The 16643-nt window shown below is 43.8% G+C and overlaps 1 protein-coding gene and 1 long non-coding RNA gene across 2 annotated transcripts in view; one reads left to right on the forward strand and one right to left on the reverse strand.

Annotated features, from left to right (window-relative positions):
• Window positions 1–16643, forward strand: part of fat3a (FAT atypical cadherin 3a) — a 191713-nt gene that overhangs the window by 46399 nt on the left and 128671 nt on the right. The gene's annotated exons all lie outside the window — the stretch shown is intronic.
• Window positions 6903–10712, reverse strand: LOC147054846 (uncharacterized). The gene is made up of 3 exons (XR_015066610.1): window positions 10589–10712; window positions 9542–9616; window positions 6903–7044 (listed from the first exon to the last, which is right to left on the reverse strand). It is a non-coding gene; the product is annotated as an uncharacterized LOC147054846 (long non-coding RNA).

Genomic DNA, 16643 nt, shown 5'->3' on the forward strand with positions numbered 1-16643 from the left:
CCTCAGCAAAGTGTAAACAATTGCGTTTCTCAAATGAGGGCTTAAAAAATGATCAGAACTGACTAAAGTTCGATCTAACACCTTGGTACTGCTTACCTGTGTTTCCCTTCCATATCGATCCGTAAATTTACTCGAAACATTAATAGAGCAGCCTATTTTGACATGATATAGCCTCACGGGTACAACAGCTATTCAGTGACGCCCCCTGACCACGGTTGCCGTAATGCTGGTAAGCGATGCGACCTTGTTATTTACTAGTTGTACTAAAATGTACTGAAAATTTTGGCAGAGCACTGTGTACAACCAGTATTGATCAACAAATTCATAAATTGATCCATATATAAGGCGCAAATACGGTACATGACCCAGTTTCTACGTTTCCATGCAGTTCCAAGGTTCAGGTCAAAATTCCGGTGTCCGAAACATTTCAGACATTCCTGAACATTTTATTGCAAACAGCCTTATTTGTCACCATCAAATTTTGAGCATGTTCCAAATTTCTTTTTGATGATAAAGACAGTTGATACAATTATAATTGTTGGCAAACATTTGCCACCTTAAACAAAACTTGACAAAAAAACATTTGCGACGGACCAGCACCCATTGATTATGTACATTTCAATGATTTGAACTTCAAATCAAATCAGCAAATTTGAACTTGAAATTCAAATATGCTGAAATAATATTTGTGGTGGGCGGCTCGGTGCCGCAGTGGGTAGCATGTCCGCCTCAAAGTTAGGAGGGTGCGGGTTCGATTCCACCTCCGGCCCTCCCTGTGTGGAGTTTGCATGTTCTCCCCGTGTCCACGTGGGTTTTCTCCGGGCACTCCGGTTTCCTCCCACATCCCAAAAACATGCTTGATAGGCCGATTGAGCACTCCAAATTGTCCCTAGATGTGAGTGCAAGTGCGAATGGTTGTTCGTCTCTGTGTGCCCTGCGATTGGTTGGCAACCAGTTCAGGGTGTCCCCCGCCTACTGCCCGATGACGGCTGGGATAGGCTCCAGCACGCCCGCGACCCCCGTGGGGACTAAGTGGTTCAGAAAATGAATGAATGAATGAATATTTGTGGTCTGTGCATTGTGGGTGGTTTGCTCATTAGTCATCTGCCCATTTATTTGGCCAACGGTTTGTTTGACTTCCCAGCCATTTTGTTATATCTGCCCTCATTCCACGGAGCTGTTTGAGTTTTCTGTCACTGCTTGCTGTTTTTCATAAGTGAGTTCTGAGTTGTTTCACAGCTGTCACTGATTAGATTCAACATTAATTGTAATTTGGATGTTAACAGTCAAACAGAGATACCACAATCTAGCCAACGTCATGTTGTGGTTTAGTTGCTATGCAAAGTCTGCGAGACGACTACATTGTTAATTATGAACTGAACTTTTGACTTGTTGCCCTCATTGTGTGTGTGTGTGTGTGTGTGTATGTGTGTGTGTGTGTGTGAGTGTGAGTGTGTGTTAGTGTTTTTGTCTCTGTGTGCATGTGTGCGTGCGCACAACTAAAACAAGACATGGTAGCACATGGTCCACTGAGACAATCTAATCACTGTTCTAATTAAACACTCACATGCCACAGTTGATGTGTATCCTGATACAATTTGTGCCTTAATGGCATCTTTATGACAATCCCCACACTTAATTAGACAAATCAGATTATTTGTTTCACAAAAGGAGTGCCAGAAAACAACAGGTTTGAATCGTTTTTAAAGGGAAATTATTATAATTTAGTTGGATGAATGGTCATTGTATCATAATTTTCATGGTACTAAAATGAGTTGTTGGGTTGTTTTGACACAGAGATTTGTCTTTTTCCTCCTTTTTATTGGAAAAAATTAGATCTGTTATCATAACTCCCCCATTTGAAACAAGGCTTTAAAAGATACTCACTAATCCAGTCTTTTATACCAGATCACAGCAGTATCAGTTTGAGTTTCATTTTCTGACTTTATCTGTGTTCTCTAGGATGTGAGCCATGAAATCACTGGCTAAAACATTATTCCCCTAAGTCTTAGGACTGTCAACAAAGTATTAAAATACAGCACAGTGGGACCGCTAAATTCTAATGCCCTTCACATGCAGTTTTGAATTAAATGGTTAATTTAAATTGTATTATCCCTCATCATATTTTTCTTCACCCTGAAATCTGAGCAAAATCTGACCAGCATCTAGGAACTGGTTATATATGACCATAAATGTTTCCTTGTATGTAACGGGAGGCATGTCCAATATCCCCCCCACTACACACACACACACACACGCATGCACACACACACGACATTTACAGTTCCCAAATGAGAACTTTTTTTTCAAAATATCCCTAGGATAAAAACTTATGCACTTACCCCTGTTTTACAACTCTCTGAACGGGGTAATCCTGTTACATGAAAAAGAGCCACAGTTTACCATGCCAAAATCCACTGCTGAGCCAGTATCGATTATGATTTTTGGTATCATGACGACATGGGGCGGAACAAGAAGGATTAGATGAAGCAATAGATTCTGCTTGCGGAAGCGGAATCCCAGATGTGAAGGAAAAAAGTGAGCATGCACATTCATGTGGCGCATGCAGTGGTCACTAACAAAATTCAGCAAAATTCAGAATGGCTTACTCAATAGACATATCTCAGCTCACAAAAGATTAACGTAACTCTCGAGTAGGCAGACTGTCTACACCCACAATAATACGTCCTCTTTAGTTAAAATGCTTTATGACATTTTTTTTCATTAGCAACACTGAAGCCTGTCTGATATGCCTTATCCCCAACATACAATGAAACAGTGATAACGACTTTGTCATGCAAATAATGAACGTCCACAAAATAATAAGCAGTTCAGTTTTTTCACATTGCCTCATCTTATAACAAAATTGACTACATTATTTTCCCCCCTCAAAATTACTGTACATACAGCACTCAATGTTGACACTGTAAAAGAGAAAATTATATTTTTACAAATTTATCAAAAACAACAACAACTAACAATGAAGAAATCACAATTTGAAAATTCACCTCAGGCTCATCCTGTTTCCACTGATCATTGAGTAGTCTTCTATCAATCCGGCTTGAATGGGAAAGCACTTTGCAATTTTCCTAAAGGCCCCTGAAGGAGACTCAGAACATGAGCTAAATAACTCTTTCTGGTTTAATGAGACAAAAATATATATTTATTTTTGGTGAGAATGCCAGATGCCATGTTCAGAGAAAAGCAAACCTGGGCAATACTGTCCCTATCGTGAACTATGGCAGTGGTAGCATCATACGATCATCGATGTTTTTCAGCAGCAACTGGGAGACCAGTCACTGAGGGAATATTCTGTGTCTGGTAGTCCAGAAATGGAGTCTTTAGGAAATTCCAACTGACTGTACTCGTGATAGCCCATGGCTCTTGATGATTTTCCATCTCACTGATTCAGATCTACTTTTTCCTCCATGCTTGGACAAATCGCGGTTATCTTTCCTTACAAATACCAAATCTGAAACGGGGCGTAAACATTCAGTGATGTTTATTGTTTGAGTAAACAATGTAATTGGACACAATACCACAACAAAACACTAATATTGTCACATACTCCAATACTTTTGGGGAAATAAAATATGCAAAATTTTTAAAATCTTACATCAAACGCAAATGTGAGCGCCTGATAATGTCGACCACTTCTTTGATGTCAAGCAAATGGTTTCAGTCTTCAGCAACAATAAAGGGCTTGGGCTCACTTTGAATACTTTAGAAAGAGCACGACTGTTTTACACACCACATATGATGTGAATACCATAGTCCCAGTGACGGGATTACATTTCAATGTAAATTGTTGTTCCTTATCCACGTCTCCTCCTTTCTTCTCACATTTCACCACCCCATTCTCCCAGTTTTCTTTTCTAAAACTCTGGGGACATTCGGAGGGACATGACAGAGATAGCATTACATGGCGGGGGCTTAAACGAGCGCAGGACCTAAAACGCCCTCAGACACATAAGCCTCAAATTGATCTTTGCTCTTACAGCAGAACAAATGGGCACCCTCGAAACTGAAGCAGAACTGAGGGGTGGTCTGGGCGAGGCTGCGGTTATCATGCTCAGTGTGTCCAAAGGTCTTCGAGGACAGCTGCTTTAGCTATGAGCATACTGGAAAGAAAAAAAGATGCTTGATTGGATTTAGTGTCCTCTCATGTGGGGTGGAGGAACACACACAACTGTTTGAGTGCTGGAGCATTTCTGCAGAAATGCATGCAACTGCTCACACACTGGCCCACTCGCGCATACCCCCTGCCTTCCACTGAAGTAAAAGGGGTCTTCAGAAATACTTATGCAATTATTTCTGCCTCTCTGCAATGCATCCTTTCTGAACTACGCGTATGTGTGTGTGTGGAGAGGAGCGATAATGGGTATCTCATAGCGGTATACCCACACGTCTCTAGTGAAAAATAAATGCTTTCAGAAACAAGGGAAGCATGGGAAGTGAGAACATGCACACATATAGAATTTCTGGCAATATCCGAGGAATTAAAATGGACGAGCACGAGTCAGAATCCCTCTATCTTCACATATGTATCACAAAATTGCCTGGGTGAGTTTGTAATGTTGCTTATCCTGCTGCCAGATGACAATTAGCGCAGATCGCATTTCCTCAGGCGGCTTCAAGGTCAAAGCTGCTTCCTCACTTTATGTATGTGCATATTTTTATATCAGTCTTTTTAAAAGTGTTTGAAATTGCCACTCATTTTACTGCAGTATTGGGAAGATGGCAGCATACTGTATGTCTTTGGTGTTCAAGTATCTCTTTTCAGTCCAAAGGAAGAAGTTGGATGGATGTGGTTGCTCATTTGGTTTTATCATAGTAGCTCTTCAGGTGCAAATCAAAGATTAACCTGAAACATTATTTGTTTTGAAATTTTTGTCCACAGTACAGATATCCAATAACAGATACCAAAAGCATTGGAATCTTGTTTCATTTTGAATACACAAAGGAAAAAAAATGGAAACGCGACCCGACCCCGGATAACCGGAAGAAGATGAAGGTGAAGAAGCAAAACCCTGCAAAATTTAACAAAACGGACAAAGACAGTGAGTGATCAATTTAACAGAGGTGGGACTACATATCAGTCGCCAACCAGCTCAGTGGGCTAGTGGGAGAGTGTCTGCCCTGAGACTGGAAGTTTGTAGGTTCAGACCCCGGCCGGGTCATACCAAAGACTATAAAAATGGGATCCATTACCTCCCTGCTTGGCACTCAGATGGAATTTGGGGGTTAGATCACCAAATGGTTCCTGAGCGCGGCACTGCCGCTGCTCACTGCTCCCCTCTCCCCCAGGGGATGGATCAAAATCACATGGGGATGGGTTAAATGCAGAGGACAAATTTCACCACACCCAGATAGATGTGTGTGTGACGATGATCAGTGGGACTTTAACTTGACTTTAACTTTAAAATAATTAATTGGTGTCTAAATTCATGTCATTTAATGAAATAAAAATATGTGACACAATAAACATTGTTTTTCAATTTAAAATAGATTCATATGAACATAAACAACAAAATTCAATCAAAATGTTTATTTTCAATCAAGTTCTTCCATACACAAACTGATTAGTGCCATTTTGCTGCATTAGGTAGAGAGTCTCACACTCTTAAAAAGTCTGTGCATTCATCGTTAGTTGTTTTGAAATGAGTTTGATTGTTTAATTGTGGACACAGCCACATCCCAGCTGTGCACGTTTCAGTTGTTTATTTTTACTCTGTCGACTTTCTGTTGCGCCTGTCTTCATTGTGGTCGTGGGTGAGCTGTAGCCTATCCTAGCTGACAATGCATATAAAGACATTAGAAGGATTCATTCATCCCCCCAACATTGTAGAAATTCATCACTTTTATGCTCGTTGGAAGTACTAATAATAGTAATAGTCAGTTTAGTTTGACAGATATCTCAAATTTAAAGTTGATCACCAATCCCAAAGTATGACTAAATATACAACAAACATTTTGCAAAGTTATTACTACAGCATCTGTGCAAACACAAAAATCCTGATAAATAATGTTGACGGCATGAAGTTGCAGTTGGTTGGTGATTGTGGATCATGAACCCCACTTCTATGGTCAGCTGGGATTGCTCCATGTGACCCCAAATGTGACATGAACATCATAAAAATAATACAAATTGAGTACATAGTTTTGTTTACACATATAGAATTTCTGCTCATACATAACGTGCGCATCCGTATATTAGAAGGGAAAATAATTAACCCCATTCTATCTTACTGCTTTGGTAATCTAAAAAACTAATTAATGGGTCACAGTGTACTGGAGGCTGAGAGACATATGTAATCAACATACATTTGCGTGTTTTACCCTCAATGATTATTTAATGTAACCAGACATGAAGCTATTTAGGGTTTAGTGGTTAGACCAGAACCACTAAGCATTTCAAGCAGCAGCAGCTGACTCCAATGTTAGTAATGCAAGCGGACATCGAAGAAGAGCATGACTTCCCAAATCTGATTGTCCAACCGGGTGGATTCGGGATTCTACAAATGGCAATTATCTGTAATTTTTTCATACTTGAAAGAAAAACGGCGGTAGTGAATAATCTTGATATGTTTTGTAAAGGCTATTATCAAACCAAACCTGGCATCAAACCCGCTCTCAAAAAGCGATTATTTTGCATGCCAAATGGGGCGTGAGACTGTGAGTTGACTTTGAGTCAGAGAAGTACCTGCGTGCTATTAAATTCTTGAGCGTCCCTAAAAATACAACATTTAAGAGTAATAGGAGAATTAAATCTATTGCGGCCTTCCGTCCTTGGCAGTGACATTTTAATTTATGACTGTGAGGCTGACTCACGCACACACACACACACACACACACACACACACACACACACACACACACACACACACACACACACACACACACACACACACACACATTGTTAATCAAATAGTGCTGGTACAAGGACAAAATGGAAGCAGTGAATGAAGCGGTGTCACGCACTCTTCCTCCCCCATCCAGCTGCCGTAGAACATGAGAACGCCTGTGTTTACCCAGAAAAACGTTCTGAAAAAGAGGAGAGAGAGAATAAGCTGTGGAGAACAAATGCTTTGGTAGAGGAGGCGGTCTTAAGCAGAAAAGATCTCTGCAAAATCACTTACCTACCCTGCAAAGCAGAGTGATGGAAAAAGTATGGCAGTGAAATAATGGGCTTATAACTCTAATAATAACTCTAAACAAAAACATGGGTTTGATTTCACACTTATTTAAGATGATTTTCTCATCCCCATTTCAATTAACAATCATCTCAAAACAGTAACTTAATTTTAGTCTTATTATCATCAATACTAAATTGATTCGATTTAGGTTTTCTTCAGGATTATTCCCACCACATACTTACTGTATGTGCAATGGCGGATGAGAGATTTACAACTGGACAAAAGACGAAATAAAAATGTTTTGGTCTCAATTTCTCTCCATTTGTTGCCCTCCATGCACCATCAGTGTATTTATGGCTAGTTTTATGCAGTATTGTGTAGTGTGATGTAAGACGTAAGCCCCCTTTAATTATCTAAGGAACGAGAGTAGACTAGTGTATGAGTACCAGTACATTTATACATTTGCAAAGCAAAAATGTTTATTCGGGGTTCTAAGGATTTAAAACAACTGTGAAGGATTATTCAAACTTGTTTGTTTATTATTTCTTTGCTTCATTGTATCGGAGTTGGTCAGATGAAGTCAGCTGCTCTAAAAGAACATAAGCGAGAACAATTCCCAATGGTAATGTGACCCTCCTCATATTCAACACATCTTATGATTTTAATTAAGTCTGCACCTCAACTCTTTCAAAAAAAAGAATGACCTTGTGGTATTTAAAAATACTCATCTAAAACACATTTCTTGGGATTGGGTATGAAAACAAACTCTGAGACGTCACTGAAGACTTGTATATCAGAATGACGAGAAGTGAAAGATGAAGCGTTTGCCAAATTTTGTCCCGTCTTGCATTATCACCAATGTCTGCCTCCCACTTCAGTGTAGGAGGGAATAGTCAGAGCAACAAGTGGGAATTAGTGCAGGGTTTAATAGAACAAAACAAATGAAGAGAAGAGCTGCAATATAAAAGGGCTACAATTTAGAAAAAGGGCAAAGGAGAGGATAGCAGAAAGTGCCATGGACTTGGTTGATTTGGTTTGTGATTTGGAGATTTGTATCATGTTTTCCACATGTTCCTTTGTGCGTTTATCTTGTTAGTTTAATGTATTCTTTCGTGTTCATTTACCTTGAACATTTACCTACTGTTGGTTATCTGCTCAGAGTTCCAAGCTGTTTTCCTCGTTTTTTGTTTACTCTTTTGATTTTGGACTTTTGTTGATTCTGTATTTTGATTATCTCAGTACCTTGTTGTGCCTTTTTGTTTTCCCTTTATTAAACTGCCCACTACTGGCTCGCTTCCCTGCATTTGGATCATCAATCCTGCCACAACCACCACAGAATAGAATAGAATAGAATAGATCTTTATTGTCATTGTCACATGTACAACGAAATTTAAAGGTGCCGACCGATCAGTGCAAAAATAAAAAAAACTAAAATGAGTTCAATCAATGGCGGCTCGGTGGAGCAGTGGGTAGCATGTCCGCCTCACTGTTAGGAGGGTGCGGGTTCGATTCCACCTCCGGCCCTCCCTGTGTGGAGTTTGCATGTTCTCCCCAAGCCCGCATGGGTTTTCTCCGGGTACTCCGGTTTCCTCCCACATCCCAAAAACATGCTTGGTAGGCCGATTGAAGGCTCCAAATTGTCCCTAGGTGTGAATGCGAGTGTGGATGGTTGTTCGTCTCTGTGTGCCCTGCGATTGGCTGGCAACCGGTTCAGGGTGTCCCCCGCCTACTGCCCGATGACGGCTGGGATAGGCTCCAGCACGCCCGCGACCCCCGTGGAGACAAAGCGGTTCAGAAAATGAATGAATGAATGAATGAGTTCAATCAAACATCCAGGCCTATAAGCAGTGGCTGGATTCCGCAAAATGAATGATCAATCAGACATACGCAAAGGAGCAAAGAATGTGAAGATTAGGAATCAGCAATAAAAGAGCAGATATGAGAAATAAAAAGAGCCTTATCAAAGAGAGAATGGTTTTGTGTATGTGGCTGGCGTGATTGCTGATTAGGTGAGTCGGTCGGGGGGGGGGGGGTGAATACCACAGAGTTGACCACAGGTCGCATGGTAATGAAAATCAATGAATCATCCTTTGACCTTTACAATATAACTGGGAGGCAAAATGAAATTACAGAAATATTTCATGTCAATCAGGTTACCTCCACGCTGCATCAAACTGAGTGACCATCAGACAGTAGAATACTAATCAGTCCTAATTAATAATTTATCTCATGTTCAAGGGAAAGTACACCACACATGCATAAATGTATGCACGCGTGTACACACACACGCACGCACACACACACACACGCACACACGCACACAGATCACCGTAATCAGTTCCCATTGTGACAGTGTGGATGTGGGTGTAAATGGTTGCATGTCTCTATGTGTGCCCTGTGAATACCTGGCGACCAGTTTGGGGTGTAGTCCGCCTTTTGCCCGACGTCAGCTGGGATAGGCTCCAGCACTCACCACGACCCTGAACGTTATAAGAGATGTATAAAATGAATGAACAACAGTTCTTTGTTTGGAATCACTTCTTTCTTTCTGAAGATTGATTGAGGATATGGTGGAATGACAAGGGTCCTTAACGTACAGTGGTTATAAAAATTCAACACATCAATGTTCAAATAGCAGGTTTTTGTGCCATAGCAAATTAGATCAGTATAGATAATTTCCCCAAAATAGCTAATTTCCCCAATTCCATTATTGACATGACCTATCCATGCATGTTGATGCTAATTTTACCTACGTACATTCATCACAAATGTGAGGAGCAGCTGTATTTTTATGAATGAATGTGGAAGTAGCAAACTTTGGTTTCATGATTTTCTTCCACAGATGTTTCCCTGGATCAGAGTGATCAAATTAAGCAACCAACGAATTAGAAAACAAACACACAATTAAAAACACCTGGATCAGAATTTCCCCACGTTAGAATGCTCTTCAATCGAGCACTTGTGCTTTAGGAATTGACTGGTTCATCTGTGACAACCTGTCCCAATTTGTACATTCTGGTCTACCACCAGTCCCCAGGCTAAATTTTTACAATCTGGCCCAAAAGTCTTCAACTGTGCACAGTGTGACACAACTATGCACAATAGGAGGGGATTTGAACAGAGTGACTGACTCGGCTGCTCTGGTAATTGCTCATCTATTACTCTGGGACAGATTACATATACACCAAGGACATATACACTGGCACTGGCATTCACAGCCTGCTGCCTAATGGATATTTGTGTATGTGTGTGGGAGTTGCACCCTGCGCCCTCATGTATTATATACAAACCGTTGTTTTTGCTGCTGAAACCCCTGGGCTATTTTACACTAGGTAAAAGCAATTTGTGCAAAATATGGCATGTGTAATATTGTTGAGCTGCACTCCTTTGCCACTCTGATACTTGTGGTGTACCTTTTGATTTTATATATATAAAAAATGATTAGAAAATACCTGTATACAATGTTTTTCTTCATTTGGAAGTTTCTTCACTTTCTTACCACCCTCTCAGTTCTACCTTCTTCACAAGCAAGGAGATTAAACACTCCTGGCTGAGAGTGGCGAGAGACTTGATCCCTCACTGACTTCCCACAATTAGCACTGATTGTGTTCAATGTAGTGCCTAGCCAATCTTGAAGCAGCTCTCCCACAAACTGAACTTGATCTCATTTTCACCTGCGGCAGCCTTTTGCTGAAAGACAAGAAACAGAAAAAGTATTATCTCTACACCAGCTTCACACGTTTTTTGTTGTTGTTTTTTTACATTTGTTTACGCCAAAGGATTTTCCTATCTCCTCAGTTGGCAAGCAGCATGTTGGTTCCTTGGCCCCAGGACATATAATTACATAATAATTTCACATTTTCTTGTGAAATCAGGACACTATGATTGGGGGTTCTACTATTGATTTAACTAAAAACTCAACAAAGGTTTATGAGTTATATAAACGTATATGAGTTGAACAGATAAGACACATTGCAGAGATGGCTTTTGATAAGGCATTGAAACTGAACTTTTGGTGCTTGACCTATTTTCTGAATGTGTGTTTTTTGTGTGTGCGTGCGTGTGTGTATTCAGTCTTTCTTTTGCTTTTGCTTTCTTTCCCTCACACAGAAGCAAAACAAACATTCATGCACATACTGGCTCAAGCCAAATCAACATTTTCAAAAAATGATTTTAATTGGACTTACTATGAATCATAGGGGGATTTGCCATGCTCAATCTTTTGAAACGGTTGTGAGGCAAAGAAAAAAGAATAACAAAGTAATTGAGTTTTTCCTCGGGCCAATGGATGTCATTCTGCTGATTGATGTGTTAAACAGAGATGACAGTCATGGTTTCAGGCAGTCTTGTGGGTGCAGTTCTTTCTCTGTATGGATGAGATAATGCACACTACATTATTTTGCTTTTGTTTGTTTTCTCCTTGAACTTTAGTGTTCTTTATTCCATCCACCATCTGCTTTCTTGCACTCTTTCCAGTTAGATTGAGCTTTGATCATCACAGTAGGGATCCAAAACCAGCCAGTTTTTCATTCTGCAAAGAAATATTTGGCAGTGAGATACACGAAAAGACAAATTATATAAACATTATTTTTATGAAGCATGTTGTCCTTTTTTGTAGAGTTGGTGCAAGGATGGTGTTGATGCTTGAATCTCATTGCAGTCATCCATAAAATCTTACATGTGACTGCAAAACAGAGCATTGGTTAGATAGACGGATGGATGAATCCATCCATCCATCCATCAGTCCATCAGTCCATATATCCATGAAAGATATATGTTTTTTTTCCTGGCTCCAATTAAGGCAGTGATGGAACTTCTGTAATCTAGTCATTCAAACACGTGTGTATGCCACGTCCCCCACTGGCTTGCACAAACTTGTAAATTACAAATACGTACATTCATTTTATTGTTATTTGTCCTTGTATCTTTTTTAATTCACAGATATACTAAACTACAACATATATGTGAATACAATAACTGTTGCTATTAAGTTATGTGTACAGTTAAATTACTTCCATTTCGGTTACAAAATTCACAGTAAAAAATGTAAGATTTAAATCTTAAAAGGTTTTAAGATTTAAGATGCCTGTTGTTAATTTGTAAAATGTCCTCATGTGGTCCTCTTAGTCTAGTGCAGTACTCTCCCTAAAAAGTAAAGACACAATAAAATATTTATTTTGACAACCAGTTGCATTTTATGTCACTTTTAGAGTAAAATGTTATCTTAGAAGTCTTCTTATTTTTCTTTTTTCTTTTTCTTATTCTGTTGCTGATTTATAGCTAGCTGTCAATACAGTTAATGGTATTCAGCCTGTAGTCTGTCAGCAGCAAATGACGACTTCACAGTATCACAATGCATCTGGCAGACACTGTATTGCACAGAATGTCTGAGGAATATCAATTTAATAAGCCACTGCTGATCAAAACTGCCGGCTTTATTTATGTCACAATTATTGTAACCATCCATCCATCCATCCATCCATCCATCCATCTTCTTCCGCTTATCCGGGGTCGGGTCACGGGGGCAGCAGCTTTAGGAGGGACTCCCAGACCTCCCTCTCCCCAGCCACTTCATCCAGCTCATCCCGGGGGATCCCAAGGCGTTCCCAGGCCAGCCGAGAGACAGTCTCTCCAGCGTGTCCTGGGTCATCCCCGGGGTCTCCTACCGGTGGGACATGCCCGGAACACCTCCCCAGGGAGGCGTCCAGGAAGCATCCTGATAAGATGCCCGAGCCACCTCATCTGGCTCCTCTCAACGTGGAGGAGCAGAGGCTGTACTCCGAGTCTCTCCCGGATGACCGAGCTTCTCACCCTATCTCTAAGGGAGAGCCCGGACACCCTGCGGAGGAAACTCATTTCGGCCGCTTGTATCCTGGATCTCGTTCTTTCGGTCACGACCCATAGCTCGTGACCGTAGGTGAGGGTAGGAGCGTAGATCGACCGGTAAATCGAGAGCTTTGCCATTTGGCTCAGCTCTCTCTTCACCACGACGGACCGGTACAGAGTCTGCATTACTGCCGACGCTGCACCGATCCGCCTGTCGATCTCGCGCTCCATCCTGCCCCTCACTCGTGAACAAGACCCCAAGATACTTGAACTCCTCCACTTGGGGCAGGATCTCATCCCCGATCCGGAGAGGGCATTCCACCCTTTTCTGACCGAGGACCATGGACTCACATTTGGAGGTGCTGACCCTCATCCCGACCGCTTCACACTCGGCTGCGAACCGCTCCAGTGAGAGCTGGAGATCACGGACCGAAGAAGCCAACAGCACCACGTCATCTGCAAAAAAGTAGTGACGCGATGCTGAGGTCCCCAAACCGGACCCCCTCAATGCCTCGGCTGCGCCTAGAAATTCTGTCCATAAAAACTATGAACAGAATCGGTGACAAAGGGCAGCCTTGGCGGAGTCCAACCCTCACTGGGAACGAATCCGACTTACTGCTGGAAATGCGGACCAAACTCTGGCATCGGTGATACAGGGACCGAACCGCCCTTATCAGTTGGCTCGGCACCCCGTACTCCCGAAGCACCCTCCAGAGAACCTCCCGAGGGACACAGTCGAACGCCTTCTCCAAGTCCACAAAACACATGTGGAATGGTTGGGTGAACTCCCATGCACCCTCGAGGATCCTGCCGAGGGTGTAGAGCTGGTCCACTGTTCCACGGCCAGGACGGAAGCCACACTGCTCCTCCTCTCCAGCACCCCTAAATAGACCTTACCAGGGAGGCTGAGGAGTGTGATTCCCCTGTAATTGGAACACACACCTTCTTAAAGAGGGGAACCACCACCCCAGTCTGCCAATCCAGAAGCACCGTCCACGATGTCCACGCAATGCTGTAGAGGCGTGTCAGCCATGACAGCCCCACAACATCCAGAGCCTTTAAGACCTCCGGGCGGATCTCATCCACCCCTGGGGCCTTGCCACCGAGGGGTTTTTTAACTACCTCAGTGACTTCAACCTCCGAGATTGGAGAGTCCGCCTCAGAGTCCTCAGGCCCTGCTTCTACAATGGAAGGCGTGTCGGTGGAATTGAGGAGGTCTTCGAAGTATTCCCCCCACCGACTCATGACATCCCGAGTCGAGGTCAGCAGCACACCATCTCCACTGTAAACAGTGTTGACCGTGCACTGCTTCCCCCTCCTGAGACGCCGAATGGTGGACCAGAATTTCCTCGAAGCCGTCCGGAAGTCATTCTCCATGGCCTCGCCAAACTCCTCCCACGCCCGGGTTTTTGCCTCAGCAACCGCCGAAGCCGCGTTCCGCTTGGCCATCCGGTATCTGTCAGCTGCCTCCGGAGTCCCGCAGGCCAAAACGGCCCTATAGGACTCCTTCTTCAGCTTGACGGCCTCCCTTACCGCCAGTGTCCACCAGCGGGTTCGGGGATTGCCGCCACGACGGGCACCAACAACCTTACGGCCACAGCTCCGGTCGGCTGCCTCAACAATGGAGGTGCGGAACATGTTCCACTCGGACTCAATGTCCCCTGCCTCCCCCGGGATGTGGAAAAAGCTCTGCCGGAGGTGGGAGTTGAAGCTCTTCCTGACAGGGGATTCTGCCAGACGTTCCCAGCAGACCCTCACAGAGCGCTTGGGTCTGCCAGGTCGGACCGGCATCTTCCCCCACAATCGGAGCCAACCCACCACCAGGTGGTGATCAGTTGACAGCTCCGCCCCTCTCTTCACCCGAGTGTCCAAAACATGCGGCCGCAAGTCCGATGACATTCATTATAGAAAATCCGTGTCGAGCACAGAAGTCCAATAATAGAACACCGCTCGGGTTCAGATCGGGGGGGCCGTTCCTCCCAATCACGCCCTTCCAGGTCTCACTCTCATTGCCCACGTGAGCATTGAAGTCACCCAGTAGAACGATGGAGTCCCCAGAAGGAGCGCTCTCCAGCCCTTTCTCCAGGGATTCTAAGAAGGGTGGGTACTCTGAGCTGCCGTTCGGTGCATAGACACAAACAACAGTCAAGACCCGTCCCCCCACCCGAAGGCGGAGGGAGGCTATCCTCTCGCTCACCGGGGTGAACCCCAATGTGCAGGCGCCCAGCCGGGGGTAATAATTATGCCAACACCTGCTTGACGCCTCTCACCGTGGGCAACTCCAGAGTGGAAGAGAGTCCAGCCCCTCTCGAGAGGGCTTGTACCAGAGCCCAAACTATGTGTGGAGGCAAGTCCGACCATGTCTAGTCGGAACCTTTCTGCCTCACACACCAGCTCGGGCTCCTTTCCAGCCAGAGAGGTGACATTCCATGTCCCTAGAGCTAGCCTCTGCAGCCGGGGATCGGACCGCCAAGGTCCCCTCCTTTGGCTGCCGCCCAGCTCACTATGCACCCGACCCCTTTGGCCCCTCCTATAGGTGGTGAGCCCATTGGAAGGGGGCTATGCCCGACCGGACCCCATGAGCAAAGGCCCGGCCACCAGGCGCTCGCCTTCGAGCCCCACCTCCAGGCCTGGCTCCAGAGAGGGGCCCCGGTGACCCGCGTCCGGGCGAGGGAAAACTATGTCCATATATTTTATTCATCATAAGGGGTCTTCTGAGCCGTGCTTTGTCTGGCCCCTCACCTAGGACCCTTCTGCCATGGGTTACCCTACCAGGGGCATGAAGCCCCAGACAACATGGCTCCTAGGATCATAGGGGCACGCAAACCCCTCCACCACAATAAGGTGACGACTCATGGAGGGGACAATTATTGTAACACCAATGAAAAATAAAAAGACACAAAAACACCAATATATCACTTCGGTGCCTTTGTGCCTATGAAGAATTGTTTTGTTTCTGGCAAAAGGTACAGTTACAAAACAATACAAAGAAAATGAGCAGTTGGAATTATTAGTAATTGAATTTCATTCAGGCGGCTCGGTGGAGCACTGGGTAGCACGTCCGCTGCACAGTTAGAAGGGTGCGGGTTCGATTCCACCTCCCGCCCTCCCTGTGTGGAGTTTGCATGTTCTCCCCGAGCCCGTGTGGGTTTTCTCCGGGCACTCCGGTTTCCTCCCACATCCCAAAGACATGCTTGGTAGGCCGATTTAGCACTCCAAATTGCCCCTCGGTGTGAGTGCGAGTGCGGATGGTTGTTCGTCTCTGTGTGCCCTGCGATTGGCTGGCAACCAGTTCAGGGTGTCCCACGCCTGCTGCCCGATGACGGCTGGGATAGGCTCCAGCACGCCCGCGACCCCCGTGGGGACAAAGCGGTTCAGAAAATGAATGAATGAATGAATTTCATTCAATTACCGTATTTTTCGGACTAAAAGTTGCTCCGGAATATACGTCGCATTAGCCATAAAATGCACAATAAAGTGGAAAAAAAACATATATACCGTAATTTTCTGACTATAAATCGCGTTTTTTTCATAGTTTGGGTGGGGGGCGGCGACTTATACTCAGGAACGACTTTTCAAATTTTCAAAATTCAAAAATCCGCGATGTTGTAAAACCGCGATAAACGAACCGCGATGTAGGGATTACTGTTATTTGAACTGCAAGTGACGTCACCGGTGCCG

Source organism: Syngnathus leptorhynchus, chromosome 7 (genome assembly GCF_054491065.1).
Source record: "Syngnathus leptorhynchus isolate UIUO chromosome 7, UIUO_Slep, whole genome shotgun sequence".
In the NCBI taxonomy this organism is placed as follows: domain Eukaryota; kingdom Metazoa; phylum Chordata; class Actinopteri; order Syngnathiformes; family Syngnathidae; genus Syngnathus; species Syngnathus leptorhynchus.